General features: G+C 47.5%; 1 non-coding gene across 1 annotated transcript; it reads right to left on the bottom strand.

Annotated features, from left to right (window-relative positions):
- Positions 1 to 8,208: 8,208 nt before the first annotated feature.
- trnan-auu (transfer RNA asparagine (anticodon AUU)) lies at positions 8,209 to 8,281 on the bottom strand. Its single transcript has one exon. It is a non-coding gene; the product is annotated as a tRNA-Asn (tRNA).
- Between the last annotated feature and the right edge of the window lie 10,572 nt (positions 8,282 to 18,853).

Genomic DNA, 18,853 nt, shown 5'->3' on the forward strand with positions numbered 1-18,853 from the left:
GGCTGGCATGGCACCAAAGGCCTTTCCCACCAGCCGGCAGCGCCCCAACCACTCGGGCGCGGGTCTAGTCCGACACCGGAGTGGTTCTGCCACTCCATCCCGCCGGGACCCCCTGCCCCGCCGGGTAGGGGAGAATCCCAGCCCAGGTTGCAGCAAGTTTGGAAGGAGACAGATTGCAGCGAGTGAAGGGAGGTGAGCTGGCCTATGTCACGGCAGCGGTTTTCAATGAAAAGATCAAGAACGAGTACGAGGTCGGTGGGCGGAGGGAGGGGTGGGGGGCTGTTCCAGGTTAGATGGAGAATATTGAAAATGGGTGAGAGGGTCAGTAGAGTAGCAGGAGAACTCCTGTTCAAGGAAGATGGCAAGGAAGCAAAGGCGAGGGAAGAACTCAATGTCATGCAGAGCTCAAAGTTCTTTAAGGTTTCAGACATAGGGAAATTGAATCCTTTGCTCAGGGCAGATCAATCAATGTCAGAGAGGGAAAAGTGGGAGGAGATTGTGAATGCACAGCATGAGGTGGATTTAGAAGAAGGGATGGGGACAGGCGGAATTGAAGGGGAAGAGAGATCCAAAGGAGAATTGGTACCCATGTGCTGTTTGAGCTTGAGATCTTGAACACCTGAATAGTTGATGGAAAGATATTTTGCCATCTATCCTGCTTATGAAAACTAACTGATCTTCCCTATCTCTAGTGCTGTGGAACTGAACTAATCTCGCTGAAGGTTAGTGACCACAAGCTTAACACGTTGGTATGAAATTCCATTGTCCTTGACGTTATCAAAACTAGTAACCCATTCTTTCGAACAGATGGAGGAGGAAACGATTTTCACATGGAGATAATAGAAATTTGAATGCTAATATTTGAAGAGCTCAGTTTTAAGGCAGAGGTTTCCATAGAATAGAATCCCTACAGTGCAGATGGAGGTTATTCGGCAAATCGAGTCTGCTACTACCCTCCGAAAGAGCACCTTACTTTGGCCCACTCTCCTGCCCTATTCCTGTAACCCCCACCTAACCTGCATATCTTTGGACACTAAGGGGCAATTTATCCTGGCCAATCCACTTATCCTGAACTGTGAGTTTGATTCCGATCTTGGGTGACTGACTATCTGTGTGGAGTTTTCACATTCTCCCCGTGTCTTCGAGGGTACTCTGGTTTCCTTCCACAGTCCAAAGATGTGCAGGTTAGATGGATGGGCCATGCTAAAATTGCCCACTAGTGCCCAAGGATGTGCAGGTTAGATGGATGGGCCATGCTAAAATTGCCCATTAGTGCCCAAGGATGTGCAGGTTAGATGGATGGGCCATGCTAAAATTGCCCACTAGTGCCCAAGGATGTGCAGGTTAGATGGATGGGCCATGTTGAAATTGCCCACTAGTGCCCAAGGATGTGCAGGCTAGATGGATGGGCCATGCTGAAATTGCCCATTAGTGCCTATGGATGTGCAGGTTAGGTGGATTGGCCATGCTGAATTGCCTCTTAATGTCCAACGGTTCGGTGAGGTTATGGGATGTGGGCTCTTTTTCAGATTGTCTGTGCTGACTCGATGGGCTGAATGGTTTCCTTCCGCACTGTAGGGATTCTACGGTTCTATGAATTTTCATAAGCCGGATAGCATAGATGGCAAAAGACCTTTCTTTCAGCAGTTCAGTTCTGAATAGTTACAGCAATAGAGACAAAAAAGGCCTTGAAAGTATTTAAATTAGTTTATGGGGATCAAATGATCTCCTTCAGACCACCACAAAATTGTTCAGGTTGCTTTTGCCAACCCCAACCTCTTCACCCTGTGATCATTGTAATACCATTGAAATATCTGTCTTCTGGTCCATAATCCCGCAGGATGCCCGGATGGGGTGCGATGCTGGCACAGGCCCGTCAGTCACCTGTCTGAGAGTTGAAATTCGACATCCGTTGAGTTGTTCGGGTCAGCAGCTGACTCTGGCTTGGCCTCACTGAGGCCTTCCAGCTTTGCAACTGGCTAGCTTTCCTCTTCCCGATTTAATCGTATTGCTGCCTGATCCAAAATAATGCATACCCAACGCAGCTGGCGTGTCTTAGAGATGCGGAGTTGAGCAATAAAAACTTCGATGGGCACATCTCACTACTGACCTGGTACAGAAGGCACAGCAGTATTTACAATTTTCCACTCTTGAGAACTTGAGGAGTGAATGAGGCAAAACACATCAATAAACAGTTGAAGTGATTTCTTCCTGAAGCAGGTGACATTCAGCACAATTTATGTGGTGAGACGGATGGTTTACCTCAAAGGAGATGCTTGTAAAAGTTCAGTTTGTTTCTATTCAAGAGGCCTTCGCCTCAGGAATTGCTGCCAGCCACAAGCAGTAAACACAGGACAACTCATATTTAAATTTGAAGCATTAAGTATAAAGGGTAAATGTCAAAGAGTTTCCTTTTACATCGGCATTTACAAGCGAATTGAGGGATCATTTAGGGTTTCTCTGCTAGATTTCTTAAAATACGCTTTAAGTAACTTTAAAGGAACATTGTCATCTGATGCCAATATCTTGCAAAAGACCCTACGAACATAAGCTTACACAGCAAAGTGATTAGCAAGGCGGCAATTTTTGCACTGTTGCTTTTATCAATCATTCCACATTTTAAATCAAAATTCAACAACTTTCTCCCAGTGGATGATTAGTGGAAAATCACGGAGAGGGCTGCACTCACTGACAGCGACCAGGCTGGGACAACTCTTCATTAGCTACAGCAATTCTCTCCACCAGGACCAGGGGGAGGGTAGGAGCTGAAATGCTAAATCAGCCTGTAGTCAGATTGTGTCATTGGGACTTATATCAAACATAAGCTGCGGGATTCTCTGTCAGTGGGATCCTCCGCCCCACCGGCAGCACCCCCACCCCTGCGCGTTTCCCTACGGCGTGGGGTGGCCCACAATGGGAAACCCCATTGGCCAGCTGCCGGAACGGAGAATCTGGCTGCCGGCAGGGCCCGCCGTGCTGGAAAACGGGGCTGGCGGGACGGACAATCCCACCCCAAGACTTTCCAGCAGGCATGTGACTATGAAAGACAGCGGCATTCTTCGTCAATTGACGCTGAAATCGGGAAACGCGATTAGGCGGAGAATCGGTTCTGACGCCGCGATTAGGTGGGCGCCGCTTTCACGCCAAATCACAATTGTCCAGTTGCTCGATAGCAGCGTCAATACATTCCTAGGCCCACTTCCCTGCCCTATCACTGTAACCCTGCGTACTGATCATGGGCAATCCACCTAACCTGTGCACCTTTGGGCATTAAGGGGCAATTTAGCATGACCAATCTACCTAATCTGTACACTGTTGAACCGTGGGAGGAAACCGGAACACTCAGAGGAAAGCCATGTAGCTCAGGCAGAATGTGTAAACTCCACACTGACAATCACCCGAAGCCGGAATCGAACCCGGGTCAGTGGCGTTGTGAGGCACCAGTGCTGGCCACTGTGCCACCGTGCTGCCCATGCCCTGCTTTTCAGATGGAAAAGTAAACCATGGCCAGGTACTTCTGTGGCTGGTAACGGTGACTGTACTTCAAAAGTAGTTATTGAACACTTTTGAACATCCTGATAACATAAATGATGCAAAATAACTGAAGGTTTTTTTTCTTATCATTGTGTTTTAATGACGACAATAAAAAAAATGACTCCAACTGCAAATCCCTATGAAGTTATAAAAAGTGGGGTATCACACTTCTGCAGCAAGAAATGCCCAACAAGGAAGATTGTAAGAGGAGCACCTAATAGTAACTGAGTAACTTTGGAATGATTCAATATGATGACACTTTGTTCAACAGAAGGAAAAATGTAATAATGGTTTCCGGGTGTGGACTCTTTGCTTTGGGTAGCTTATCTTAAAATATGCTTTATTTTCGTTAAATTTTCTACAATCTTTCATACAATCATAGAATTTCTACAGTGCAGAATGAAGCCATTCAGCCCATCGAGTCTCTACCGATCCCTTGAAAGAGTACCCTACTCAGGGCCACTCCCCCGCCTCATTCCCGTAATCCCACCTAACCTTTGGACACTAAGGGGCAATTTAGCATGAACAGTCCACCTAACCTGCGCATCTTTAGACTGTGGGAGGAGAATGGAGTCCCCAAAGAAACCCACGCAGACACTGGGCAGACGTATAAGCTCCACGCAGACAGTCATCCAAAAGCCAGGACCCGGGTCGCTGGCACTGTGAGGTAGCAGTGCTAATCAGTGTGCCACATTGCAGCCTTGGGTCTGTTAGAAAACAGGGTGGATGTTTCAAAGCTTTAGGGCCCTTAAAGCCACAAGATATTCTGAAATCTGCTGTCTTCCTACAGTTGGATAATCACAGAATGGAACAACAAGTGCTGACAAAGGTATACTGAGACAATGCCTTGAAGGTCATCTATTTGGCAGGATTAACCATGCCAAGGCAATTGACCTGTAAAAAAGTTACACTGAGACCGCAATGACTGCCAGCAATTACATCACAGTTCCTATTGTCAAGAAATTAAAAGGATTGGGAATTCTCACCCCCATAAAAAAACTTGTTTGAATTTTGCCAAGGAAACCATTGGGTTGCTGAGATCTGTACAAACCGCAGATTGTAATAGCTGGGATCCTTGGTCGCACAATTGCTCTGCGTCAGAAGGTTCTCGGCTCAAGTCCAACTCCGGAGACTCAAGCGCACAATCCAAGCTGACAGTTCAGTAAGTACCAGACAGATATTGGCCTTTATCTGTGTGTTGAATCCTGTAGTCCTCAGTGTCCGGTCCTTGGTCTGGTCTGTTCTTGGCTCTGGCCTTCCTTCTGTTGGTAGCGTAATGGTCCTCCTCGTGTTGGCCGGTGAAGGTCACTGTTGTTTCATTGCTGCTGTACAGAGAGAGAGATTCTAAGGTGGTGCAGCACCTTTTAACCTGCTTGGGTTTTGTGCCCTTTTGGGCAGTCTCTGGGTCATTGCCAATCAATTGATCAGGTTTTGATTACCTTGATCGGTCAAGTCCGATCAGGGGCTGCCACATCGATTTCAGGGTGGGCACTCAGTTGGGGGCAGGTAGGCCCTTCCAAATAAGGTGTTTAGGTGCTGCTGTGCCTGGTAACAAGTGTGAACAAAGAACAATACAGCACAGGAACAGGCCCTTCGGCCCTCCAAGCCTGTACCGGTCATGATACCAACATTGGCCAAAGTGTGATTGCCCGATAGTTCTATTGTTCCTGGGATGGCTTGGAGAGGGCCTTTTTCCTGTGTATTGTAACGTATAGGCTGCAGCTTGCTCATCAAATGTTTATTTAAAATGCAGCCTGCTTGACCTCAAACTTGGCCAGTCCTCCCAGCATCCTATGCAGGACGCCATCTTAGGTGGCCATTCAGCCACAATAAGCTTACTAAATTCAAAGCCACGAATTCCAATAACACTTTTGGGATATTAAACAGGAAATGAAAACCTTTGTTAACCAAAGAAAAGAAAACTTCAACACACAAGATTATGGGCAGAAATTTCTGTTTTGTGGTGGAATCTTCTGGTCTCACCACTGTTAATGCGTTTTCCCATTGGTTCACATCCTCCTCCGCTGGGAAACCTGGGGTGCGGGGATTGCCATCAGTGGGATCGGAAGATCCGCCGGGAGAAATGGCTGGAAAACTTTGGCCTACATTTACACATTAAGATTAGCCTTACAAAACATTCCCCCAAAAGACTTGCTACTTGGTCAGACTCCCAACTAAACACCCCTTAAGCAACAATCTCTTATGGATGTTTAACTAAAAAAATCTAGTAATATTACTCCCAAGGCAAAACTGCTGTCGCTTTAGTCAGAGGCATACCACATGATTTCTCACACCTCACTTCCACTCTGCTGTGAAACTTCAAAACTTCTGACACCAGACTGCTTTTTGCAAAACAGACATTTCTCTGGCTTGGCTGGAAGGCTGCTTCAGTACTTTACCCAACATAGAGTGACACCCCAGGAGGTCTCAATTGGCCTCTCCCCCAAATAAAGCTCTCAACATCTTACCTTAAGTTCCTTTTTCTCTTCATCTCCAATTCCATTGTGCTTCGCCCCTTTTTGAAATTTAACTTTCCCAGAATATAAAATGTTGCATGTTCTACCTATTGCCCCCCACTTTCGAGTCAAATAAAATTTAGTAACCTTGCCTTACATATATATGGGGCGGGAGTCTGTGATCCTGAGGCTAAGTGTTGACGCCGTCGGAAACGCCGTCACGTTTCTCGACGGCGTCAACACGGCCTCAGGAGCAGCAATTCTGGCCCCGACAGGGGGCCAGCACGGCACTGGAGTGGTTCACGCCGCTCCAGCTGCAGATCCTGTCGTGAACAGGGTGCCGCGGGATCCGTGCATGCGCAGTGGCACCGGCGCCAAGGCGCGCGTGCGCAGTGGCTCCTTTCAACGCGCCGAGCCCGACGCAACATGGCGCAGGGCTACAGGGGCCACACGGAAGACAGGAGGCCCCCAGCCCGAGAGGCCGTCCTGCCGAACGCTGGGCCCCGATCGCGGGCCAGGCCACGCCAGAGGCCCCCCCCCCCCCGGGATCGGCCCCCCCCTCCACAGGCCGCCCCCGGACTCTACAACGCCGAGGTCCCGCCAGCTGAGAGCAGGTGTGAACGGTGACAGCGGGACTCGGGTTTTTTACGATGGCCGCTCGGCCCATCCCGGGCCGAGAATTGGCAGGGGGCCCCCGTAGAGCAGCCCCCGAATGGCGCCGTGCCAACCACGCTGGCGCCAATGGCACCGATTCTCCACTCTGTGAAGAATCGCGACCCAGCGTCGGGGCGGTGTGGCGCGATTCGCGCCGGTCACAGGGATTCTCCAGCCCGGCCCTGGGCTGAGAGAATCCCGCCCAGGACGTTTTCCAAGTTACAAACCCTTTACTCCTCTTTGAAATTGAACAGCTCAAGATCCAATCTCACACTTATCTCCCAGTACATTTTAGTCGGAAAAATGGGACGGCAACTTATTATCTAAATGGGGAGAGACTGTGGGGTGCTCCGTTGCAGAGGGATCTGGGGGTCCGCATTCATGAATCACAAAAAGCGAGCATGCAGGTACAGCAGATAATAAAGAAAGTGAATGGAAAGTTGGCATTTATAGCTAAAGGAATAGAGTATAAAGGTAAGGAAGTGTTGTTGGAACTATACAAGGCATTGGTAAGACCGCACCTGGAGTATTGTGCACAGTTTTGGTCCCCTTATTTGCAGAAAGATGTAGTGGCCTTGGCAGAAGTTCGGAGGAGGTTCACAAGATTGATTCCAAAGATGAGCGGTTTTTCACATGAAGAGAGATTAGACAGTTTAGGCCTATACTCTCTAGAGTTTAGAAAATGAGGTTAGATCAAATTGAGGTATACAAGATGATAAAAGGTATGGATAAAGTAGATGTGGAGCAGAATCTTCCTCTAGTGGGGCATTCTAAAATGAGAGATCATAGTCTCAGGATAAGAGGTAACACATTTAAAACAGAGATGAGGAGAAGCTACTTCTCCCAAAGGGTTGTGAAACTGGAATTCACTACCCCAGGTTGCGGTGGCTGCAGGGACAGTGAGTAAATTTAAGGAGGTGTTAGACAGATTTCCAATTGGTAATAGGCTGAAGGGTTATGGAGAACAGCCAGGACGGTGGAGTTAAGGCCAGTATGGGATCAGCCATGATCGAATGGTGGAGCAGACTCGATGGGCGAGATGGCTAATTCTGCTCCTATATCTTACGAACTTAGGAACTTATAATATAAATTTCTTCCCACTGCTGATTCAATTATGAAAAAATTAACTTGCTTACTTCAAGAGCATGCCTTTAACACCTACATTCATTTGATGTCCTAAACCGTGTAGACAATCAGTCCCCGGCTTAATTAAATTACGTTGACATAAGACACAGACACATAAGCCTACTTCACAAAATAACACAACAAACCAACACATATTAAAAATAATACTTTTTGCCATCACATAATTTGTTATTGGATTGAATGATTATGAAAATAAGGACTGCTCTTTCATTCAATAAGATCATTGTTGAATTTCAAGAATACTTCTGCATTCTTCCATATCCCTTGATCCCCTTGAGGCTCAAGATCAGTACATGTCCGGTTTGAATGAACGCAGATTCTGAGCATCTACAATTTTCTGGGGGAGTCATTTTGATATGAATTTTGAGATTTTCGCCATGTTGCGTGAATGGAGTTCAGAACTCAGAATTAAAGGCAGCGCCCGAACAGGGACTGGAACCCTGGACCTTCAGATTAATAGTTGGATGCTCTGCCGACTGAGCTATCCAGGCAAAGGGATAAAAAAAGTGGGCACCAATCAGTGGCCCACTCAAGCATTGCAATGTGAACTAAATGGGCACAAATGACTCATCAAGGAATGGTCAGGGACTTGATTTGGCATCTGGATTCCCTTTGTGGCAGACGAAGCACATGAGATGCGTGTGAAGACTGAAATTAGTATGCCGCCTTCCTCCTGAGAGGGCACCCTCATTCCCACAGCTCTCAAGCGCTGCAGATTAGCAAATCTTCCAATTTGAACAGTCAGCCACCAGGACACTAATCCCTGACAGCCTGGCTTTGAAAACCAGTTGCCTTCGACTTCCATTCATTTCATGCCCTCTGGTTTCACAATGCTGCCTGTGTGTGGGGGTTCATTCTCACTGCAGTTGTCCTCCCCCCTGTGTGAGGGTCTTCAGGCTTCATGAGGCTGGAAAACACGTCTTGTGAGAATCCCCCACTCTGTTCATGCAGCGTGGCCTCTCATGGGCCCCCCCATCCATGAATCTCAATGCCAGCCCAAGTGCTGAACCTATGGATTCACCTGCACTCACCCACTTCCCAGCTGCCATTCTGGAAGGGCAATCCCTCAGCGAGTAGCCCAGCAAGGTGGTTATGGGAAATGCTGCCTGCAAACCAGCCACCAGACCTCTTTAAACCTAAAGGATCACAGCCATGAAGGGTAATTAGGGCCTGTGAGCGCCCCCCCCCCCCCACCCCCCCCCCACCCCGTCCCTGAGATGCCAATACTGAACCCTACCACCCCTCTCCCTGCCCTGGCCCCAAGTTGAACTTATCTGGGTCAACCGCACCCTTTCTGTTGTCCACTCGGCGACTGGCACCCTGGAGGGTAATGGCGAACCTGAATGCTCACTCCCATATCCCCTTTGGAGGTGAGGTCGGCAAGTCCAAATTTTTATACAGGTGTTGTAAATCACCACCGATGTGACGTCACGACAGCTACCGCCGAACATTCAGTGAGGGGGGATGTCCCGGCAGGAAGAGTTGCTAATGATATCATAAAATATTTAAATAAGCTTCCTGGCCTTTTATGGCGGGATTGTTGTTACACCACCGACAAGAGACTTGAAAAATCAGAAAACGTGATCTTGTCAGCGAGAATCAACACATTTTACACCCACGTCGCTGTTCTCGTTGACAGCTAACCCGGATTCAAAATTCTGCCCTTTGTTCCTAATACATGCCATAAACTTACATTTCAGTAACTGAAATGTTGCCCTCTGATCCTAACACAGGTGTTATTGAAGACTATGAAAATGTTGGTAACCCCCGGAAGGTTAGCTTCAAGGGGCTTGGGTACTCACTTCATTCTCTCCCGAGTTTAATGCAAGACTCGTCTTCTTAAATGTTGACAAGATCCATTAAAAATTCATTCTTCTTCTTCACAAGAGTAAGATCAAAGTTTTGTCATTGTTCCTAGGTTGAATTGCCAAATGCTCTGCAATGCCATTGACATCAAATTAATCTTTAGCATCAAAAAATTGAAGTGTATTCAATGTTACCCCATAATAGCCTTGATATTAGAAAACAGTAAAATGTAATATTGTTCACCAGGAGCATTAGGTTTCAGATTGCAATCTGTATAATGTAGTAGAGAGGAATGGGATGACAGTAATTTCCTGAAGAAGAAATATCGTGCAAATGGGGAGCTTTCACAGAAAAACAACAACATGTGTGGATGATTCTGACTCTGCTCCAGTTGTTACAATAACACAGATATCTTTTATATGAACCATTAAACCAGCTGGTGATGATTGGGGCTCTTTTTGAGGAAGGACAGAGAGTTCTACCAGTGTCCTGCCCAACACGCCACACTTAACCAACAACAAAAGCAAATTATCTGGCAGCATCTGTGGGAGAAAAACATTTCACAGATGGGGGCGAGCCTGGGTACAGGTGGGCATGGAAATTCATGCCATCAGCTGGACTGCCAGTCTGCCAATAGAGTTACGTGAACTCTACCTACTCCGACCCCAGCAGCAATGGGGGACAACCAAGCTACCTAAAGGCGACCTCGTGACAGCAGAACAGAGAGGGGAGACTGGTGGGGAGGGCAAGATAGGCCTCCAGGCAGGCTCTGAGATCCACACCTTCTGACACCCCCATCTCTCTGGCCAGAGCTGCAGCTGATGGCTGTCCTGTGGAGGGCTCAGCTGCTTCATTTGTTTTACTTCGAATGTTTAAAATGTTGGAGCGAGAGCACCTCCATCTTATAGTGCAAAAAAGCAAATTACTGCAGATGCTGGAATCTGAAACCAAAAATCTGAAATCCATCTTAAAGTGTCCTCTCTCTCACTTACCTCCAAAATAGATTAGCAAGGCAGGTCAAAGGCTAGGCATCCTAAGGTGTGTAACTCATCTCCTGACCTCCCAAAGCTTGTCCACCATCTGCATGGTACAAGTCAAGTGTGTGATGGAATTCTCCACTTCCCTGGATGAGTGCAGCTCCAACAACATTCAAGAAGCTCAACATCATCCAGGGCAAAGCAGCCCCACTTGATTGCACCCCTTTCCACAAACATTCAATCCCTCCACCAACAATGAACTGTGGCAGCCATGTCTGCCACCTACAAGATGCACTGCAGTAGCTTGCCAAGATTTCTTAAACAACACCTTCCAAACCCACGGCCGCTACCATCTAGAAAGACAAGAGCAGCAGATACTGGAGAACCCCCACCCCCCCACACCTGGAGGTTCCACTCCAAGTCACTCACCACCCCAACTTGGAAATGTATCGCCGCTCCTTCACTGTCGCTGGGTCAAAATTCTAGAACTCCCTCCCTAACAGCACAGTGGGTCGACACCCCAGAACAGGCAGCAGTTCAAGAAGGCAACCCACCACCACCTTCCGAAAGGCAATTAGGGACGGGCTATAAATGCTGGCCTAGCCAGGACTCCCAGATTCTGTAAATTAACTTTTATAAAAGGTTGCAGCTTCTACTAAGTTGGAGGGTTCCATTTGGCTGTTTAGCTGCAAGAGCCTGCCTGACATTCTTAACTGGACGTCGAGCCTACCCTACGGGGCCACCAATTGGTTAGTTCATGGAAAACGAGTGATTGTTTCCCACACATTGGGAGCATCCGGTACCCTTTGACCCTTGCCTGTAGACCAGGGGGAATGTCCTGCCTGTTAACTCTGTTCTGCTCTCCACAGTTGCTGTCTGGCTGGCTGTGTATTGCCAGCATTTTCTGTTTTTACTTTATATTTCTAACAAGGCCAAACTTTGCCTTTGAGTAAAAGCAGATCAATTGGACATGCATCTTCCTGTCTGTATACAAAATGGCTTCCACAGTTCACCTTTGAATGGCTGCTCCTCTGCTTCAGAGTACATCATTGTATAAGAGGTGTCATGAGGCACTATGTAAATTACAAGCTCTTTTTCTCTTCGCTTGGTTTCAAAAAACCTTCAATTTTCGAAGGTAGAAAAAGTTTCAATATGACCCATAGAACGATAGAATCCTTACAGTGCAGAAGGAGGCCATTCAGCCCATCGAGTCTGCACTGACCCTCTGAAAGAGCACCCTACCTAGGCCCATTACCCCGCCCTATCCCCCACAACCCTGTAATCCCATCTAACTTGTGGACACTAAGGGCAATTTATCATGGCCAATCCACCGAACCTGCACATCTTTGGACTGTGGGAGGAAACCAGAGCACCCGGAGGAAACCTATGCAGACACAGGGAGAAAGGGCAAACTCCAGACAGACAGTCACCAAGGCCAGAATCAAACCCGGGTTCCTGTGAGGCAGCAGTGCTAACCACTGTGCCACCATGCAGCATACAGCACTATCATTGTCAAGCCTACCATCTCAGCAGATCATGCCTGTAGCTCAGGCTACCCCTCATAATGTTGATGGAGTACAGATATTAGTCTGTGATGCCAGCACAAAAAAGCAGGAACAGAAGCGAGAAACAAGACAGAAAAGAATATAATAATAACCTTTATTGCCACAAGTAGGCTTACATTAACACAGCAATGAAGTTACTGTGAAAATCCCCTAGTCGCCAATTCCAGCGCCTGTTCGGGTTCACAGAGGGAGAATTCAGAATGTCCAAGTCACCTAACAGCACGTTTTTTGGGACTTGTGGCAGGAAACCGGAGCACCCGGAGGAAACCCACGCAGACACGGGGAGAACGTGCAGACTCCACACAGACAGTGACCCAAGCCAGGAATCGAACCTGGGACCCACGTTTGATTCTGCTGATCCTGCGCCCGAGAATGCTACTCATCAGTGCAATGAGTACCAGGAATTTTGGGTGGATAGAATTACACATCTCTATCAGGCCGCTGGTCAGATTCACTGCCCAATCGAACAGAACAACAGTCAGGCTTCCTTAGACATGTGACTCTGTCGGGAGTTGAACTTCACCCTCAGGCTTGCAATCCTTCATCAGAACTCAGGCAACCGACGTGAATCATTTGAGAAATATATGCTTTTATTACAATCGAACATTTTCTGCAAAAAGTAATCATCGCAGGTCGGCACAGTACAACCTGGAATGTAAATTTTAAGCATGCAGCACTGCAATTCTGTATTCAAGTAAAATGACAGTGCACTAACATTATCAAACAGATTTGCTTTAATGCTTTCGCTCAGCTCATTGTTTTGGTAGTAACGATAAAAATCAGTCACTACTTAAGGCTTTTCTCAAGCCTGCAATCACATGCAAGTGCTTTGTTAAAAGAAAGCTTTCATAGCCCCTTCTTCTGCCAGTAAACTGAATCCCTCATTAGTGTTGGAGTTGACTTCCTAAAAGTGGCTGCTGGCTGCGATCATTAAGAAGTTTATTAGCATGATAAATGCCTCATTCTGTGAAAATCAGCCAGCGATTTTGGAGACCAAGGTCTTTCTGCTCATGGGCGATTTTGAAAAGTGTAAATAGGTGAATAAACCTTGGTGTTCAGCTGTACAAATCCTTAAAGGTGACAGGGCAAGTCTATTCGATGCTTAAAAATTAATTTGGGTCACTTGGGTTTGTAAATAAAGGAAGAGAAGACAAAAGCAAAGGGATCATTGTGGACAGTTCTGGGCACCACACTTCCAGGAAGACATATTCGCCTCAGGAAGGGTACAAAGGAGGTTCACAAAGACGTGACTAGGGATGAGGGGCTTCAGTTATGGGGGCAAATTGGAGAACTTAGGGCTATTCTGCAATGGGGAAGGTAAAGAAGTGACATAATAGAGGTGTTTTCGATAGTGAGGTGCTTTGACAGGTGTAGGTAGAGAAATATTCTTCCCTCAGGTGAATGAGTCAGTAACCCCGAGGTCATAGATTCAAAATCGCTGTCAAAAGATTGAGGGGCCACATGAAAATAATTTTGTTTTCATTCGAGAGTTATTGGGATCTGGAACACTCTAGGCAGGTTTCTCCGTCCCGCTGTGCCAGATTTCTGGTTCGGCACACCAGCGGGATGCTCCGTTTCGCCGGCTACTCAATGAGGTTTCCCGTTGTGGGGCAGCACCACTCCACCGTGAAACCCACAGGCTGCCAGCAAAACGGAGCATCCCGACGGTGGAGAATTCAGCCCCCTACCTAAAAAGGTGATGAAAGCTGATTTCTGTGTTCTCTGATGAGAGGGGAAGGAAATAATGTCTTCTTAAATTTATTGTCTGCCACAGCTAATAGCTTCCTCTGGATGGCCTCATTATTTACCCCGCAGACTAAACAGTCCCGCAGAATTTGGTTGAGAGTGTCTCCGAAGTCTCAGTGCTCTACGATCTGTATTAACTTGGATTGGATTAGATTTTGTTTATTGTCCAAGGTACAGTGAAAAGTATTTTTCTGCGAGCAGCTCAACAGATCATTAAGTACATGAAAAGAAGAGGAAATAAAAGAAAATACATAATAGGGCAACACAAGGTACACAATGTAACTACTTAACACCGACATGGGGTGAAGCGTACAGGGGTGTAGTGTTAATGAGGTCAGTCCATAAGAGGGTCGTTTAGGGGTCTGGTAAAAGCGGGGAAGAAGAACTTCAACATGACTTAATACTCGCGATCTTTGGACCACTTTTTTAAAATCCTCATTGCTAATGCAATATGTCCCATTCACCAGTTAGGTAAATAACAACTGCAATGTTTATTTACATATAACTACAATGCCGAGGTTTGTAGCCTTGTGGCAGCTAGTCAGCTTCCAGGATCGAACTGATACAGAAACCCAGGCTTGGTCGGGTGATCCCCCACTCTGGTCCCTGATTGGTTACCCAGATCATGTGACCCTCTTAGCTTGCCCTTAAAGGGGACAAACATCACAGGTTTGATGGGGTGAACGCTGAGAGATTGTTTCCATTGATCGGGGAATCTAAAATATGGGGGCAGAGTGTCAGGATAAGGGGATGATCGTTTAGGACTGCGATGTGGAGAAATTACTTCACTCAAAAGGTTGTGAATCTTTGGAATTCTCTACCCCAGAGGGTTGTGGATCCTCCATCGTTGAATAGATTTAAGCCTGAGATGGACAGAGTTTTGGTCTCTTCGGGAATTAAGGGATACGGGGAGTGAGCGGGAAAATGGAGTTCAAACCCAAGATCAGCCATGATCTTATTGAATGGTGGAGCAGGCTCGATGAGTCATATGTTCTACTCTTGCTCCTATTCCTTGTGTTCTTGTCATTCCTAAATAAGTAATTTGGGCTGGCAGATGAGAATGAGGAGGTTATCGGGCTATGGACAAAAATCAGGGAAGTGTGACTAAGCACAGCTGCTCTTTCAATGAGCCAACACAAACACGACAGGCCGGATGGCCTCCTTATGCTTTGGAAGTTTCTGCAATTCTTCTAATAACCATTTTCTTTTTTCAACCATTGACATTCAGTGAGTGAAACTCTAACAAGTAGATTCTTGCTTGGGATGATCTAATAAAAGGAGAGAAGGATCAAGGACCCCATAGCAGCAAGGTACATTGAATTAAAGTGAGATCAAGCTTCACTCTTGCCTCATTGTGGCCTCTATCACTTTGACGTGCAGTTGATTAACTTTACTATACTTTGATTATCTGAGTCCTTAGAACCACAGCATTTGGACCATCATGCCCGTTCAAAGAGCTTTCCGATTATTTGCACACTGCTCCTCTTCCATAATAGTCTTTCTTATATTTTCTTTTCACGTGTTCCAGGTTTTGACATTTAAGTAGACAAGAAGAAACGTAGAGCTCAGCCAATGCACCTGGACCTTGTTTCAAAAGCAATTTATAAAATCTATTTGGGGCTGTAAGATTAATTAATGGTTAGCTTGCTGCTGTAACGTAAGCACCAGATTCAGGGCTGATTTCTGATATGATTGGATTATTTTATTCAGTTACCAAAACCTGTAAGAATAAATCATGAACTATCACATCTGCCATTTAATAGAAGGGACAAGCACAAGATTAGAATTAAGAATGATTCAGCAATGAAGGTCAAGCCAACTCATCAATTGAGACTGCAACAATTGTTAAGATCCCAGACCAGACCTCAACAAGTGGTCATGCTGGCGCTGATTAATACTCCTTTTGAAAAACGTGAATCTTTAGGGAGCCAAGGAGGTGAGTATCCACCTTTGCTCACAGGCAGCAAGTCTGGAGGCGCTGTGCCTGCCACACAATGTTCGGCGGGGGGTGGGAAAACCCCCAGCTGGCGGTGGGGAACCCTTTGCAATGGTGGCCGCCATGGGAAGGAGGGGAAGATGCTGGGGGGGCAACTGGGGGAGGCAGTCGCTCACGGCACCACAATGCCAAGCCCTGGGTCGTGTGTACCAATTCCTGGGGCAACCCTTGTCCCTGCCAGTCTGCTCCACCGACCACCCATAACTCCCACCGACTGCTGAGGCCTTAAGCCATGCGACTGAAGGCTACCGCTAACAGGGAATTGGCAATAGTGGCTAAGTGAGCACTTCACACAACCCATGTGGATTCCCATAGGTATGCAGGCCATGTGGGAGTCATTGCCTAAGATCCCAATCAAACCTTGGTACCTGGCCATTGTGCTTCAACACTGCGGGAGGCAACACCACACATGTAACAGCCAACATCCGAACACCCAGGGGAGGGGACGCAGCTCTGGGCACATTTTTGCAGCGTCCGCCAGCCTCTGCGTTAGTGACCACTCTGTCCTCGGCCACACCGGTCTTCTCCAGGGCCTTCGCCTCAAAGGTGGTGAAGATTCTGATGTCTGGCACCCCTCTGACAGTTTGGACCCTCTGCCGGCGATTGTGAGAGAGGTTTTCCTGAGGAGACTTTGACGGCATCGTTAGCCACACGAATGGTTCACAGTGGTGGGAGGGTGTGTGTGAAGGAGGGCTTGGGGGGTTTGAAGGGGGAGGGGGTGGAGGAAGGGTTGGGGGGATTGAGAGGTTTGTGTCTACTCACTTGTACTGCCCGGTGAAGGTCATTGACCTTCTTCCTGCATTGGAGGCCAGTCCTTCTGGTCACACTCCCCGAGCTCACTCCTGCAGCCGCCTCATCCCAGGCAGTGCTAGCTGCCCTATGGCTGACCCTCATGGACCCCTGGGGGAACAGGACATCCCTCCTGTCCTCCAGAGCATCCAGCAGGCTCCCCAGGTCAATGTCCCTGAATCTTGGGGCTTGCCTCCTCGGTGCCATTGTTGCAAGCTGGCTGGGGTTGACTGAGCCTCAGTGCTGCTCGACCTTGTTAGCGAGGTGCTGGCGAGTGCGATGCCGGTGAATCAGCTGGTGAGCCTTAATTTGCAGCGAGAAGCCCGTAAGGCCTCATTAAGTGAACCAGTTAACATTGAATTGTGTTGCCGGCCTCGCTGGGCTGAGCACCTGGAATCACGCGGCATTTCCCACTCATTACAACACTTTGAAATCTTTCTGGAGAATCGTATCCCTTCACCTTGAACTGATACTTGCTCTATCTCCAATTAAGCAAAGCCTACCACAGGTCAAAAGTCAATTATAAATAAAGTTCTCTTTTAAAAAAAATATTTCTTGATTCTCCTCCTTTTTTGCATTTTCTCCCAAATTTACACCCACCAACAATAAACAATGATCAGTAATAAACAATAATCAGTAATAAACAATAATCAGTCACAAATATGTCAATCCCTATATCGATAACAATGATCCCATCCTCCCACCAAACCCAAAACATTTGCCCACATGTTCACATAAACAACTGGCAAAAAGGAATCAGGAATCACCCATGGCCACCATTAACACCCACCGCCCCCCTCCCCCCAACCGTCCCACCCACCCTCCCCAACTAATGTTCAATGTTATCCAGTTCTTGAAAGTGCATAATGAATAATGTCCATGCATTGTACAACCCCTCCATCCTTCCCCTCAGTTCAAACCCAACCTTCTCAAGAGTCAACAATTCCAACAGATCCCCCTGCCACGCCAGGGCACAGGGTGGAGAGGCTGCCCTCCAACCCATCAGGATCCGCCTTTGTGCGATCAACGAGGCGACGGCTACAACATCTGCCTCAGCACCCGTTTTCAACCCTGTCTGGTCCGAAACCCCGAACAGGGCCTCCTGGGAGCCCGGGTCCAGTTTCACGGGCACCACTTTAGAAATTATCCTTAACACCTCTTTCCAGTAATCCTTTAGCTTTGGACAGGACCAAAACATATGAACGTGGTTAGCGCCCCCCCCCCCCCCCCCCCCTCCCGCAATGTTCACACACATCTTCTACTCCTTCAAAGAATCGGCTCATCCTTGCCCTCGTGAGGTGTGGTCTGTATACCACCTTCAGCTGTATCAGCCCCAACCTCGTGCACTTGGTGGAGACATTCACTCTCTGGAGCACCTCGCACCAGAACCCCTCCTCCATATCGTAAATAAAGTTCTCTTTGATACTGATTTTACTAGGCTGTGATTGACAGTTTCCACACATTCATAGCTGTCAGCCTTGTTCCATTCACCTCTGTTCATGGTTGAGTAACTCTGAAGTGCTCTTACTGCAATGTTTCTAAACATCAAGCGTTGATTGACAGCTCCTGTGTCTGAGGCAGCAGGTGTATTGCCCACGTGAGTGTTACAGCAGTAATGTTTTTCATTGCCTCTGCCTGGACTGGTCTCTAGCTTCCAAACAGGGGTCTCTCTTCAGGGGGGCTTCCTGACAGAAGTTTATTTTCTGAGGGGCTACCTGACACTGGTTTCTCTTGCGGGGCAGGGGGGGGGGGGGGTGCTTCCAGATAGGGGTCTCTCTTCAGGGGGGACAGGGGTCTCTCTTCTGGTCTTGTGGGGGGCTTCTTGGCAGGGGTCTCTCTTCTGGCGGAGCTTCCTGACAGGGATCTCTCTTCTGGAAGGCCTGTGGGGGGTTGGGCACCAGAAGATAGAAACCTTTACAGCCCATTGTGTCCACATCTTCTGAAAGGCAGTTACTCAGTTTAATCCCGCATTCTAGCTCTTGGTCCATGGCCATCTAGGTTGTGTCACTTCAAGCACACATCCACATTTTAAAGTACGCTGAAGATTTCTACCATCCTTTCAGGCAGTGAGTTCCAGACCATCACCACCTGCTGAGTGAAAAAATTACTCCTCTAACTCTTCTACTAATTATCTTCAACCTTTGCTGCCAGATTATTGACCTCTCTGCTAATGGTCCTTCCTAT

This window comes from Scyliorhinus torazame, chromosome 9 (genome assembly GCF_047496885.1).
Source record: "Scyliorhinus torazame isolate Kashiwa2021f chromosome 9, sScyTor2.1, whole genome shotgun sequence".
NCBI lineage: Eukaryota > Metazoa > Chordata > Chondrichthyes > Carcharhiniformes > Scyliorhinidae > Scyliorhinus > Scyliorhinus torazame.